Below are 16,399 nucleotides of genomic sequence, written 5' to 3' on the forward strand. Positions count from 1 at the left end.
CATAAAAACAATCTTTTTGCCAGTGTTATCTTTGTTATCATTGAAATACATTGGGTCTGACTAATACCTGCCTAATACCTACTTCATACTTGCACAACTTAACTCACTCTAATAACCATATTCCTACATAAAACTTGCCTCTGTACATGACCACATATATACTACTTACCTGCAATGCTGCAATGGTTAAGTAAGTAAAATGTTTCCCAATAACAGTTGACTCAAGAGCATTGTGACGTCCAAAAGTCAAAATTTATTGGGGAAAAAAAAAAGAAGATGTAATTGTTTCCGAAATTCACAGCATGTTTTTAGCTAATAAAAAATTCTGCTTAGTACTGCTTGGCATAGTAATAATTTTAGTAATCTATGAAACTATGAAAGAAGGAGAGGTCACGACGTCAGTGGCAGTGTTTGAATTTTGCATTGTAGCCAGAGTTTGGTGTCAGTTCTGTTGGAGTCAATGGAGCTGGCTTGGCAAATGTCTTTGTTTCGACTCCAGCCTGTGGTCCTTTGCTGCATGTCACTCCCTCTCTCTCCTCCTTTCATGCTTGACTGTCCTATCAATTAAAAGCTGAAATGCCCCAAAAAATATCTTAAAAAAAAAACAACAACAACAAAGAAAAATCATTCCACAAAATTAAAAAACACACATTACATGATGGTGACCGATGCTTTTATCTTAATGTGTGTGTTTATTTTCCTTGTTATTGGTCTCCAAACAGATCATGGCTCTGTCTATTATCTGTATATAACTCAACTCAAACCCCTGATGGGTCCAAGCTACATCGTGATACATGACAAAATGAGGCAAGTCTGATCTATTATCGCTGATCAGACTGCAAACTATAATAATATACACCAATCAGCCAAAACATTAAAACCAGTGGTGGGTAAAGTAAGTAACATTGACCATTTTGTTACAATGCAGTGTTCTGCTGGGAGACTTTTGGTCATTGCATTCATGTGGATGCCACTTGACGCCGTCCACCCCCCCAGCACCGCTGTGGGCTAAGTAACCCACCTCACGACAACAGTACTCCCTGATGGCAGTGGCCCCCCCAGCAGAAAAATGCGCCGGGCCACACCACAAAAACTGCTCAGGAACATTACAAGAAGGCTCAAGGTGTTGACCTGGCCTCCAAATCTCCTACACCCCAATCTGATTGAGCATCTTGGGAAGTGCTGGTACCCCACCTCACAACTGACAGGTCTCAAATGATCCGAAGCCAGCAACCGGGTGCCAGACACCACAGGACACCTTCCAGAGGCCATTTGTCCATGCCTTGACATGGCAGAGACAAGTCCAATCCAGTTTCTGCAGTGTGTTATTGGGCATTTTCCTGCTGGGGGCCACTAGCCTCAATGCCACAAGAAGCAAAACTTGATCTGCAGGCATGTTAGGGTGGGTGGATCACATCAAGTGGCATCATTATGAATTTCTGGACCAAAGGTTCCCTCAGGGAAACATTGCATTGTAACAAGATGATCAATGTTACTCACTTCACCTGTCATTGGTTCTAATTTTTTGGCTGATCAGTCTATGTGTTCCTTAATATTGTGGATGGACTTTTCAGTCAAAGGTGAAATAACAAAGATATGATGGGTTATAGTGTGATTTGCCATGCCCGCCTAGTTGACTTCAATAGAACTGACACAATAGTCAGGCTCCAATGAAAAAATTCAAATGCTGTCATTGACGTTATGACCCTTCCTTCTTTTATAATTCCTTGTTAGTGTTGAGGAAGGTGTGATCATGCTGATTTTATCCCGTTCTAGTCAACCAGATTGCCTGATCAGATCTACTTGATGTACAGTCATCTTTTTCTTCACTGTCTTTTTTTCTGTGTCTGCAAAGACACACTTGCAGTAGCAGAAAAAACAAGTTTCACAAACACAGTTGCAATGACCCAGTAGTTTGACAACTTCGGTCATGCTTCAGTGTGTCTGGGAAAAAAAAATTGCCCAAACAAAAATGGATGACATGTCATCCGGACCGCCATGTTCATGCAAGCAAACTTCAAATGAAGGTTTCCCTGACAACATTTAGTTGTGCTTTTAGCAGTTATTTACCACAAGGACAGTCAATGTCAGAAACCAATTCACCTGCCGCTGACATTCACAGAATATATTGTATCTCTGTGTTGTGGACTAGAACATTTAAAAAATATTGAATTATAATTACACTGTCACCGTCGATAATTTCCCACATGGTTTTAATCACTGCTAATGGCTGGCTATTTGTCAGCTTTGTTATACATTATTGTTTCTCAGGTGTGATTTCTAACACTATCCTTAGAGGCTTTTAATGCAATTAAGGACATAAGTGACATCCCTGTGCACAGTTTGCTTTTGAAATAGCAGGTGTGACTGTGATTTTTTGTCTCATTTCAAATCATCATTATTTTTGTTGCAGCCAATTTCCTCTCTCTTGTGCACCATCGCATTATATGTGGTAAAGAAAATGGGGAAAGGGGTGCAGTGCTACCTCATTTCCTTTCTCTTACACTGTACTGTATCTGCTGTCTTGTTAATGTGTTAAACAGCAGCATGCTACCTGCTGAGAAGAAAATATTAAAGCAGTAAAGTCTGTAATTCTCTCGGAAAGTCATAAAAAATAACATACTTTTCATCTGTGCATTTGGAAAGACATGCCGGTTTATCTGATGAATATACTTAACTGCCTGAATAGTGTATGGGCAAACTACTGTATGTGAGGTTCAGATATGATTGACTTAATACTTCACAGTGCCGTAAAAATACACAAAGCACTGTGTGAAACAGGTCAGAGACACTACGCACGATTCCAGTAATCATGCAGGCAAACACACCCACCCACCAGCATGCTTCCATTTTCCTGTCTACCCTCTGCTTTTGACAAGACAAATGACGGGCAATGGGTTAAAGAGACAGAAAGGAAGAGAGAGATGGAGGGAGCCAGAAGAACAAGACAAGGATCCAACTCTAATACCTTGAAGCACTGAGCGTTATAAGCACAGAAATTAAGGTCACCCAATGTTTGTGTGGTTGCAATAGATTAAAGTCATAGCATCTCATAACTCACTCCTGTCAGACTCGCGCAAGGTGGCTCTTTGAGTAAGACGGGATGAAGAGTTTGTACTGTCATGAATCACAACGTGAGGCACTGTGTTAAGATGGCTCTCTGTGTGAAAAGAAATGTTTGTTTGCTGCTCAATAAAACTATAAATTAATGTCCTGTTTAGGGATGTCAGTTTTAGATAGTTTTGCTTTCAATAGCCAGACACCCATTAATTTGTAACTAACCGATTCATTCATTTTCTGTAACCGCTTATCCTGTTGGGGGTCATGTGGGGCTGGAGCCTATCCCAGCTGACATTAAGCGAGAGGTGGAGTACACCCTGGACAGGTCACCAGACTATCACAGGGCTGACACATAGACCGACAACCGTTCACGCTCACATTCACACCCATGGACAATTTAGAGTCACCAATTAACGTGGATGTCTTTGGACTATGGGAGGAAGCTGGAGTACCCAGAGAAAACTCACACGGGGAGAACATGCAAACTCCACACAGAAAGGCTCCCCCACCCTGTGTTCGAACCCCCACCCTGGGTTCTAACCAGGAACCCTCTTGCTGTGAGGCAACAATGCTAACAACTGCATCACTGTGCCGCAGCGGGTTTTCTTTTAGTCTGGGGCTCCAGACTCCGTATATTCTGGCATCTCATTTTAAAATGTTATCCATTTAGAGGTGTTTTGTGATGTTAATGTCTTTTAGTCTATTTTCTGTTGGCTAGTCACATTGACACGTGGAGATAAAATGCCCTCTGCCCACCCTCCAATCTCCACTGGCTAGCTAACGGTAGCCTTGGCCGCTATGCACTGCCCGCCAGCCGAGTCTGGTTGGACCCAGGTAGCAGCACTGCAAATTTGCGACTACCGTTGGTAACGTGGTGAACACCTTCCTTGCACAACATTGCTGTGGAAATGTCGTAGCTACCCTTCGTTTCCCACCAGGTAGCCTCGGTGAGTAAGCAGCTTCATTTTGAGCCGCAAAACCCCTTTAGCACTGTTAACTATGTCAGCACCTCTAGCCCTGCTTATACTGCTAATGGGGGTAACAGAGCTAACAGTGAAAAAGTAGCTAACAATGCTAAAGGGGGTCCGCAGCTCAAATTTGAGCCACTTACTCACCAGGGCGACACTGGGGGAGACTGGAGGATGGAGACAAAGGTTCCACAACAGTGATTTTGGGTCAGGATGGCATTACTAGCAGTGATCGCAGAATGGGCAGTGCCGCTAGCTAGCTCCTACTCGACCTGGCTGGTGCACTTTGCAGGGCGGCCAAGGTTAGCTAACCAGTGGAATGCAGTGGAAATGGAGCTAGCTGGCTGTCTGTCTCCCACCAGGTTCAGGCGGCGCGCAGTGCAGTAGCAAAATTAATCCTCAGATTGACATGCGTAACTGGTCAAAATCGGCGGTTAAACAATTAACAGTTAAGCATTGACATCCCTAGTCCTGTTCCATTAAATAAGATGACAAAGTGTATTTATCTGATTACATAGCGCAGAAAGGGAGGTAGGTGTTGAAGCATGACTGTTCTACACTTTACATGACACACCGCCAGCTTCAACATGCACTGTGAAGCTACCAGTGAATATAAATCTCATGACTGTACAACACTCACAGGTTCTCAGAGTAATGGTAATGCAGTGGCATAGATCTTGACTGGCTTTGTCCATAGTGTTTGATGAATGATCCTCTCTCAGGCCCGCTGGGCTGATGACACCATAGTTATTTCAATGTCCTCCTACATGGACATCGTTAATTACAGTATAGTAAAGTACTGTGCAAGCACACTCATTCACTCAGAGGAACTCTCATGACCACATTATGAATTTCCAGATAGAGGCACAGGTTAAATATAGTATGGAGGCGTCAGTAATATGCAGGTTTACATGGTAAACCAGCTTTACGTCACTGCTGTGTTTAGAATCTGACTCCTACTCAACATACTACAATTAAGAATGCGTTTCTGTTGCATAATACAGTATATTGATTTAGTGTGAGCAAAAATGTGAAATGTGTGGATGGACAGTATATTCCCAAGAGTATGTTTTTTGAGACATGTTCCACAATCTATTGTTGCAGCGCACGGTGGATTGTGCTTCTCTCCACCTTCAGTGGGGACAAATAAGACGCTAGTGTTAGAAGGAGAACAATTTCGGGATGCTATGTTTGTAAGTGGAAAAGTTTTTTGTGACATCAACTGTTATTATGATTTTTTTTTTTTTTGCAGTGTTTTGTAAGTTGTTGGTTAAAAATGCTTTCACAGGGAAACAGGCTCAGTAGTTTTTCACCTGATTGTGGTAGAGATAATATAATATAATTTATCATAGACAACATAATTTTGTTCCTCATAGATTAGTCCTTTTTAACTCATTCTCCTCAAAGGCCACACAGTTAATCAAATACTAATCACAATTACAATTTTGGCCTCCTATGATTAACTGAACATGATCAATTGTGATATTGACATTTAAGATGTGTGCTCCGCTCATAGAACCAAGCCTTTACTAAACTAACAGCCAGCCTCCACTTTAAAGAGCTGTTACACTGCTTTGCGCCTTCCTTGCAGCAGCAGCAGCAGCCTGTGTAATACTTTACGAAATCTTGCGACTACAGACGGGCAAAATGAGAATCATCCATTCATCAACCAATATCACCTACTGTTGTGAAGGATTTTGGATTTGAAGTGCATTTGACTTGTATCTGCACCGCAAAGCTACACATCTAACTTGTTCAACCACCTGATAAAACACGATCTGCAGCATGATAAGTGCATGAAGGCCAAGAAAAATAATGTCGCTAACGTCTGCTCACTGAATTTTTGTCTTTGTCCAGCTTTACTCAGAGATCCATAACAGTGACACTGTACAGTGCCTCACTCACTGTATCATCAAGCTCTCAAAGACACACTGAAATAACCAATGCAGTTGCAAAAGATATGTGTCCAATAAATGCTTTTTTTATGTGGTTACATTCTGTTATGGCATATTTATTTTTAGTCCGCCTGTATTTTGGGGTACAATTTTGTTTACTTTTTTTTCTTCTTCTAGGAGATGCACTGAATTAAGGTGAAGAAGAATCTTATTTTAAGTCTTATCTGATGCAAAGATTAGTTAATTGACCCTTCATTTAGTCCCACCCCCTGACGAAGACTGGCCAATCGGAACGTAGCATCAGGCCGGCTTAGACCAGGGTCCGATTTTAATCACAATAATTGTGATTAGCATTTTGACCATAATCATGCAGCTCTACTCTCTTCATAATTACTGTCAGTGTCTATCCTCTTGTAAACCTGTGTCTTGTGTCACAGTGTCTCTAGAGTATATGTCAGTAATGAAGTTGATGTGCAAAATGCTGTTACTGAGTATAACCATAAAGATACGACTCAGGTTATTAAAAATATATAGTTTCTATTCATCCCCACCAAATGTCTGAGACCACATGAAGTGTTAGGTAGAAATAAAGTACATATAGGCACCCCTGTACACGTACATTCATGCATACATACAGAATTGAGATGTATTTTTAATTTAATTTAATTTAGGAGCACATTGCTTGAACCTGTATTTTGATGAGAAGAAAGACGTTATAGATTAGACCCATTGATGTGAAGCTTTTTCATTAATCACAACCCTATATGGAGATAAAGGAAAGAACAGGATCCCCTGGAGTTGAGACGCTGGTGGTTGCTGAGTAAAGCCAGCAGGTGGTTGATGGAAACTCTCAGTTAAATCTCCTGGAAAATAGTGGAGGTGATGATGAGGAGGTGGTGAGCAGTACGTCTTGAAAACAGACTTGCAGAATTGCAGTGATATTTAAACAACTGTATCCAAGAACTGGAGGGAGGTAGGATAATTGGTCAGATGTGATAACGTCAGGACTCTGAATAGTGAGACAGTGTGAGGAAGTTAAAAACAGGAGTAAAGAAAAAGTCCTTATTGCCAAAGCTTCACAGGAAAGTTTGTAGAGGTGTGCAGCCTGATGACTGTAGGTCTTCATCTAACAGCTCACTGTGGCAGCTTGTTGTTTCACTACTCCCTTTGCAAAATTAAAGATAATCCCCTGATGAAAAAAAGCCCCAAAAGAACAAAAACAAACAGAAACAAAACAAATTTATATTGTCATTATGTTTTCACGTTGTCCATCTGTCCGTCCGTCTGACTGTCCCATTCTCGTAAAGGCGATTTCTCAAAAACGTCTTGAGGGGATTTTGGACAAATGTCCACTCGGACTCAAGGATGAAATTATTAGATTTTAGAGGTCATAGGTCAAAGGCTGAGGACGTTGTGACCTCATGTCTCATTCTTGTGGAGGCAATATCTCAGTTGTGACCTCATGTCTCATTCTTGTGGAGGCAATATCTCAAGAACACCTTGAGGGATTTTTTTTTCTCTCTCAAATTTGGCACAAACGTCCACTTTGTCTCAAGGATGAACTGCTTAAATTCTGGTGGTCTAAGGTCACCATGACCATGCATTTGTCTCATTCTTGTCAACGCAATAACTCAAGAACGCCTTAAGGGATTTTCTTCAATTTTGGCACAAAGACCCACTGCGAGTCAAGGATGAACTGATTACATTTTGTAGAAAAAAGTCAAGGTCACTTTGACCTCATCCGTCTTATACTTGTAAACTCAGTATCTCAAACACACTTTAAAGCAATTTCTTTGAATTTGGCACAAACATCTACTTGGACTTAAAGATGAACTAATTAGAGTTTTGTGGTCACAATTTAAAGGTCACTGTGACCTTGTATCCATCTAATTTCTTGAACATGATATCTCAAGAAGGCCTTGAGGAAATTTCCCACAAATGGCCACATGGACTCAAAAATTAACTGATTAGATGTTGGTGATCAAAGGTCACTGTGACCTCACAAATATGGTTTTGGCCATAACTCAAGAATGCATATGCTAATTATGACAAAATTTCACCCAAAAGTCTGATAGGATACAAAGATGAAGTGATGACAATTTAAATGCAAAAGGTCAAAGGTCATCTGAACTGTGTCATCATAATATTCTGCACAAACATTTTTCTGGCCATTACTCAATGTCATATCTCAGGAGCAGATGGAGAGACACTTGGTCAGATATTGACACCAATCTTGGGTGCCCACCTTTAAATTGTTTAGATCTTCTGTGCTGCCGGGGGAAGATGTGTGTGAAGCATCCATGTTTTCACAGACAGGAATATAAACTGCAACTTGACTGTGTCACACAGACGTACAACCGCAAAACAGTAATTCTAGTGTTGTAGATGTATTTTATAATAACAATTGTGATCAGCATGCTGAGTGTGTTTCCTGTGGCAGCTTCACAATAAAAGCCACCAAGTTGATGCATGTGGTAGAATGTTTCATTTGCATCAACAGTAAATTAGACAGTACACTGTTAACAGTAGTGCTGATATCAGTGACATGAGATTCTGCTGGATACATACAGTACATGCATCCTTTTCCTGTGAATCTCTCACGCTTCGGTAGGCTACTGAATGCAGCACGGAAATGGTGGACTCTGATGGCACCACTAAACACTACTATAATTATTCAATGTACATACTCTGTATGATCATTGCAGGAAAAAATGCAGACCGTAATTAAGTGTTATCAGAAATGGGGCTTAATTTAATAAAAATCTGCATTATTACAACTTTAGCCCTAACTTTAACCAAAAACCAAGTCGTAATCCTAAAATTGAATGGGGTACTTTTTGTCCCCAAATGGGAGCTGAGTTCCCATAACATGACTTTGCAATCGATCTTTGTTCCTGTAAGGTGATTAAAACAAGCACACTTACACTGTACAGTGCTCACCAGAGCATTTTCTGTTTTCCACAGTGAATTAAATTAATTTTTTCTCAGTCTATAGCTTCTAACTCTTAACTAGTTCAGATGAAAAGGCAGCAAACATTCTTTCATTTTAGAGGATATACTTTATTAATATATGTAAACTTTCCACTGTAGAAACAGCGCTAACAACTTAACCTTGCTTGGGCATTGTAGGTGGACTGTGGTACCTTTTCATATCTATAAACCTGTTATGTTCATTATGTATTTAACAAAATTAACATTAATGATTGAAATTTAAACACTAATAAATATGTTTTATTATTCAAAATTATTATAATAAAATGATGGATAATAGATTATGATGGAATTTTTTTGACCTTGTCTGTCAAAAATAATCCCCAATGATGGAGTCTAAAACTATGGTGCACACTGCAGTAGTTTTGTTAGACATTGTGATCCTGAAGCTGAAAACAGCGATGTGGTTGGTTGTGAGGATAAACCACACAAATAGACCTCCATAATGTAGGACTGTTATAGTGTATTACATTACATGCAGGTGTTTCTGTTCCTTTGTTCTCTACTTCCACAGTGATTTATAAAACTTGTTTTAATTTCGGGTGTGTGACTTTTTGCATATTCAGCCTTTTTGTTGTCGCCCCTGTATTTTTTAAGATGCAAGTGGTTTTTAAGTGCCGATGCTAAATCCTCTGTTTAATAGCTGCTGCTGCTTTTCACTTCCCTTAATCTTGGGTGTAAATATTGACTTGAAATCAAAGCTGGCAGGAAGCTGTTGCATCCCTGATTCATTTGGCTGTTAAAACAGTTTTATCCCCCAGGCCGGAGGAGGAGGAATATACATAAATGGCAACTGGCCAGCTATGGTGGGATGGTTATGGACCTACAATACACTCCACCCACTGGAGCTTTAAATTCATGGCATTTGGCTATTTTTTTGTAAGCCAAGCCTGTATATGAAATTAATAATCAATAGCAATGTGGAAACAGTGTCATAGTTTTTGTATGTATCCTATCTCACCAAAGTTCAGAGAAGCTTTTACAGGCTGCTGTGTAGATAGTACATCAGAAGCAATAGCAGGCCGTTTATTTTATCGCACATGCACTTGAAGGTCATTATAATGTGTGTTTAGATGACAAATGTGGACAGGGGGACGTGAGGGGTTAATGGGACACACATCCAAAGGTTTTAGGGAGAAAGTTAGATGTCAGACGAAGTGTTGCATCTTTTTGATGGGACATGTCAAGCCAGGACTGTTTGAGTTATGAGCTATTAAAAATATGTAGATGTGACAGGGCTCCTCCAGAGGAAGGCTGATGTGAATTCTCTGTTGGTTGCTTAGCCCGATCCATAAATAAATGAACACATCAGTGAATGAGTGAAGGGAATATCAGAGGAGACACGCTCCATGATCATAGAATGAAAAACAACCTCAAACGGTATTATTTCTCTGGGCCTCAGCCGACGAGCCACCTCTGATTGTTTTGCAGCAGACGTCCCTCATTGAACAATGTCAACTTGGACAGAATCAACTTGACAGCAAACTTGTCCACTGGAAATTCTTGATGTCACGGTGATAAGTAGCCAATCAGACAGCTGCTCCTCTGTGTGTACATGTGACCTCACTAACAATGAAAACGTCTCCACAATGGTCAGCGACCGTGTCAGAGTTTTCAGCCCATCTGATCGATGAACGTCAAGGGTATTACATAGTCGTCTGAATAGATTTAGTTTTTAATCTTTAATCCTCAACACTTAAAGGAATAGTTTTAAATTTTTGGAAAATAGTCTTATGTGATTAATTGCTGAGAGTTAAGTCAGAAGATCAACTCTCATTTCCACTCTACTATCTTTCTGTTAAATATAAAGTGACGGTCAGAACACTGTTCACTACCTCTAACCAATTTAAAAATCGTGTCCCTAAAAGAGACATGCATGCATGCAGTACAAGCATTGAAAAAAAAGAAAAGGCACACATTTTGGGGCTGCCCCCTAATAGCCGACCAAACATTAGTTGATCAGAAAGGTCATTAGTCAGCAAGAATTCATCGCTGACTTAGTCGCAGTAAAAGAAAACCAAACAAAGCACCAAACTCTATTAGGAGCTGCACCTTGTCAAAATAACTCAATGACTGGACCATGTGGGAATTTAATTTGAAAGGACAGACAGGAAGTGGCCACGCTCAGCAGTCAGACAGGAGTAAGTGTGGGATCATTTTGAGAAGGTGAAGGACAAACCCAAGGTGATATGTAAACTCATCTTCATTGGTCGACTACAAACGGGACGTATCATCTAAAACATGGAAGTAGCTACATGCCCATTAGCCACTTAGCACAATCATTACAGCTTTGCCGACAGCGTCATGTGACGTGCCCTTGTAGATAAAATATAGGCCTATATCAGTTAAGGTTCAAACCTGCGGGCAACTAGTTGACTTATGGCCCTGAATGACGACTATTGGTCCACTAGGAAAATTCTTAGTTGGGGGCAGCCCTAAAACAAATAGTCAAATCTCTGTATTGAATAGCCACACCCAATTCAAATTAAAACACTGTCATTTGGGCACAGCCTTAAATGCGTTGTATTTACATTTACATTTACACTTTTGCACTGATTTAACAAATGAAATACTCTGTGATAACAAGTGAACTTTAGAGATACTGGTTGGAGGATTTTTGAACCTTTTACAGAGCTGTCCACTCACTTTCAGTTTTTAAACTGAGCTAAGCTAACTAGGGATGCACTGATTTATTGGTTTAAGATCGGTATCAGCCTATATTCGCCTTGTGCACTGTCACTGGGGTGCAAGTCGCCCACTGATCAGAAGATTGGCTGTTCGATCCTGGCTCCTCCAGTCCGCATGTGGAAGTACACTTGGGCAAGGTACTGGACTCCAAATTGCTACCAGTGGCTGTTCCATGGGTGTGTGAATGCATGTGAATGGTTACTGAGTAGCAGGTGGCACCACGTATGGTAGCCTCAGCCAACAGTGTGTGAATGTGCGTGACATGTAGCATAAGCTTTGAGTGGTGGGAAGACTAGAAAAGCAGTGCACAAGTGCAGTCCATTTACCATATACATTCATCGGCCAATCGCCAAAAAAGAAGGCATTCACCGATGGCAGATGCCGATGTTTTCCTGTTGTGTCACATCAATTTTGTGCAGGCTAAGAGGCAGGGCTCGGGACCAACAGCCATTAAGTTAAATTAATGATCAGGTACGAGAAGAATAAAATGACTTGGCAATTGGGCTCTGTGATCTCACCATTGTGTGATGAGATGGCTAGTAGCAGCTAGTGTTTCGTCATCCCAAGGACAATAGAAAATATGTTTGGGATGAACACCTTTCCCAGGATGCCTTTAGGATGAAAAGACGCAGTAAACTCACTTTCATCACGTTAGGACACACATCCTATTGTTTCCCTGATAATGCTACCATATAGACAATAAATCCTTGTTGAAAGCACAGAAGGACAGCTAGTTAACACCAGCTGTTAGCAGAAAAATGAGTTTTAGGCAAAGATAAATTGTCACAATGTAAAAAAGATAAAACAAAGTCAAATGTGCCTGAGACCTCTTCTCTTAAAGCGACAGTGACATACATCACTGTCCTAGCAGAAAGCTTAAATATTGTTGCCTTGTACAAGCTCTCATGGTGACATGAACATGAATTAGATCAAATGTTTTAGTTGACTTTTAACTACTTCTTAACTTATTCAATGAAATCAATCATTTATCTCCATTCACATGAAACTTATTAACAAAATACTGACTGTGTATCTACCAAACTAAAACATATAATAGATAAAGATAATTTGGCTCCCACAGATGTTTTTCATGTGAAAGGTTATATTAAAGGTTATTTCATTAATTTGATTTAATTTGTGCTTATTCAGAGACAATGGAAGGCTTAATGACAGTTCAGTTAATTTTTTTAAATAATCACATCATTTTTTCTTTCCCTGGCAGCAAGGGGGCGAATAAATAACAATAAAAACAAAATAAACAACAACATAAAAACATGGGTTCCGGTATTGGCCTAGAATTTCACAATACTGCCCTAGAGCTAATCATTTTCTGGCTGTAGCATCATATTTAACAACCACATATGAGAGGAATTTATTTTCTCATCTAACTCTCAGGGACAAAAGCAAATACATGTATTTCCCAAAATATTTAATTATTCTTTAAGAGTCCAATTTGTTGTGAAATTCCTATTTAAACAAACTGAATCTGCACATTACTGTAGTGCTTGTGGCTCATGTTAATTTGAAAAGTTAAAGTTAGAGTAGTTATTGGCCCGTCTGTCTGCAGACTGAGGTATACAAATTAAAGCTACCCATCTATTGCTGCATGAATGTAATCATCTTAATGTAAAGCAATCTGTTGCATAACATATATTATAAAAAAGCATGTAATGGCAATGAGCTGAGGAAATGGTTACCAGGAGATGTAACATAAATTTGTTAGACACACAATCCCACACACAAACTCGTTTCATTTAGAATGTCCAATAAATATCGATTGGACGTCTGCCTGTGTCACTGCCTGACCTGCTTTTGCTCTTTGCTCCCTGATGTGCTGTGGAAAAAGATAACCAACCAGATATTCGACATGGCTCTCGACAAACTATCTGTTTTTATAATGCAGGTTAAACTATATTCATGTGAGATGGAAAACTAGTAAATTATCCCACTCTTATCGTATTTCATGTAGTCAAATCACAGCTATTTAACCTCCCTCTCACTATCTTTTCATGCTTATTGCTCGGCTTCATTATTAACTTTTCAACCAAATGCAACAGCCTACAAGTACAGACAGGCAACTGCATCCACTGGAAGCACTTCACGACAATGTGTCTGATTTTCAAAGAGATGCCAATATAATTACTTTTACTCCCACATTAATAGTTTCTGACAAGCCGCTACCTTACCTTTCATCTTGCGAGCTCCGCCAAATATGTGTGCGTGGAAGTCAAAAAGATTACTTGCTAAAAAAGATAGGAGTGTGGCTTCAAAGTGAATTTACTTATGCGGTTATGTGAGAAGTTTAAATCTGCTTTTCACTCCATTCAAATGAAAGCTGAACCTGTGCTTATAATGAACAATAAGCTTGAGCTATTAACAGTCGAAGCTGACAGAACAAAAAGGGGAATAATTGGAGCTCAAGTATGTTGCGGTATGCTCAAGTATGCTCAATTAAGCTATCCTCAGATCTTCATGTGACTGTCAGAGTGTATGTGCGAGCAGTCAGAGGGATAGGGTGCGGAGCATACGCAATACGCTATATTCTGTTTCTTCAAAACTGCTTTATGGCGCTTTCAGCTCACTCAAGAAAATCAGTTGAAAGTATTGACAAGGCCAAACACATTTGCAAGTCAAGCATTGCACAGTATATACTGGTGTAGGAAAAATGCCAAAAATCATGCCAGGGGTGAAAAATCCATTTCAGGCTTATTTGATGTCAGCCGGTTTTATTATTTACCCTATAATTACGCCTCACTCCTTCATTAGGAGGGCTATTCCTTGATTCCTTGATACAACTGCAGTAATTTGAAGATATTCTCAGGCCCATGCTGTTAGCCCTCTCCTTTGAAGCAGGGTATTGATAAGCCTCTCAGTGGGCTATGATAAGATCCTCTCTTTAGCCCTGATTAGAATGATTCATTTTCATTAACATACTGTACACATAGACAGCATCCCACCCCCCCCCCAAAAAAAGTGCACTACTTTCAGAGTTCCACCTACACTCAATGTATACTTAAAATATTTTTCTGTTTCCTCCAACATCTATTACTACCTAATGGCCATTTGTTTGCTTCAGGCTTATCAAATCCACTGTTAAACAGGAGTGGCACTATGCACATTTCTCCCTCACACACTGCATCTCTGCTCTCTGTTTTCATATCGATGACACATACACATTGACCAAACAAAAAGAGTCTCTCTAGCACAATCTCTCCAGAGCACTGTGCAGTTCAAATCAGTTTGAACAAGCCTTAGGACAAGAGTTGTTCAAGTCACACAGCACTTCGTAATCTCATCCCCTTTTCCCAGACACTGCCGATGGCTCCTGCTCTGTTCAAATAATATCCAGTTTCTCTGAGACAGCAAATCTTACTCCATCTCCCCAATTCTGTCCTACTAAGACAAGAGCAAGGGAGTGAAAGTTCTGCTAAACAACAAAGTCGATAAATGATGTCTGAAGTTTCGGGATGGGGTGTTAAAGCACCTACTGTGAGTTGGCCTTGTCATTGGAGATTTTTCTGCAAGGTGACAGTGCTGAGCTTTAGCATAAAAGACCCCCAATCCTGTCTCTTCTCTCTGTTCTTTTTTTCTGTAGTGACATTAGTTGAGGAGTGGCTGCCAAACTTTGAGAGACTGGTAAATAGAAGTATGTGCAGGTGGAAATTCATATCCAGATTGGGAGTTTGAGAGGTGCACAGTCAAGGTCACAGTCAAGTCAAAGGCAAGAGTTTGAGCATTTCTTCCTCACTCTTAAAGACAGAATGTGGCACACACTTTTTGATGGTTTAGTCTAACAGCTGGTACAGAGTTAGTTCAGTTAGCATTTCTGAAAATGTGACAGAGAATTATTAGCCTGAGCAGTATGGCAATTAAAAGTCATCAGTAGAAAACATAATTTCAGTGGTAGTGGCGCCCAGTTTATTGTATTTTATAGATTTCTTGCTGTTTGAAATGTTTATATTGCGCATTAGCACAAAACAACCAATAGCTGGTTACCACAAATGACTTCACAATTCTCTGCCAGTTGCTGTGATCAACCACTCACCCCACCAGAGCCTGGGCAATGTTGTTGACGTCCCTCATTAGCCCATCTCGGTCAACAAATGTCATAAATGAGTAAATTCTCTGTGAAAACAATCAAATACAAAAATGGCATCATTACAGAAATGAACACAAGAGCGCCATACTTTGTAAAGCTATTAGAATACCTGAACTGATCATTAAAGTGATGAAAGTATGCGGGGGTCAGAAGAGCACCCAGTGATGTGAGTTTTAAAGTCTGGTCATTTGTCATTATGATATCTGGAAACATGAAAGAGAGACTGCTAACTAGACCTCTCTTTTGTATAATGCAGGACAAACACAGCACTGACTGTGCAGGGGCTCACAGTGCCTATGTTTACATAAACACTCATATTCCACTATTATTCTGAATTTAACAATATTCCAAATTTGACACAGGTCAGAAAAACAGCGTAATACCATTTGGATCTTTAGAAATAGGCCTTATTCTGAGTATATCATTTATTTAATTGACATGTGAAACAGGCTGGCATTAGGCCCCAATGACACAGAAAGCGTTTTAACAGCTGAAGGCGTCTTTTTGTAGTTGTTTTTAATGAGAATTAAGCTTTTTGCTCGTGGTTGTTGCGTTGTGATGTGGCTCTCGTTTCTGCGCTCTAGGCACCTTGTGTTTTTGCGTGAGCACTCTGAACTCCTTGAGTTGAAAAACTTCAACTCAGAGTGGAAAAAGGCCTAATGTCATCTCTTTTTTCATTATCTTTTTTTCCCGTTATC

This window comes from Epinephelus moara, chromosome 16 (genome assembly GCF_006386435.1).
Source record: "Epinephelus moara isolate mb chromosome 16, YSFRI_EMoa_1.0, whole genome shotgun sequence".
Classification (NCBI taxonomy): Eukaryota; Metazoa; Chordata; class Actinopteri; order Perciformes; family Serranidae; genus Epinephelus; species Epinephelus moara.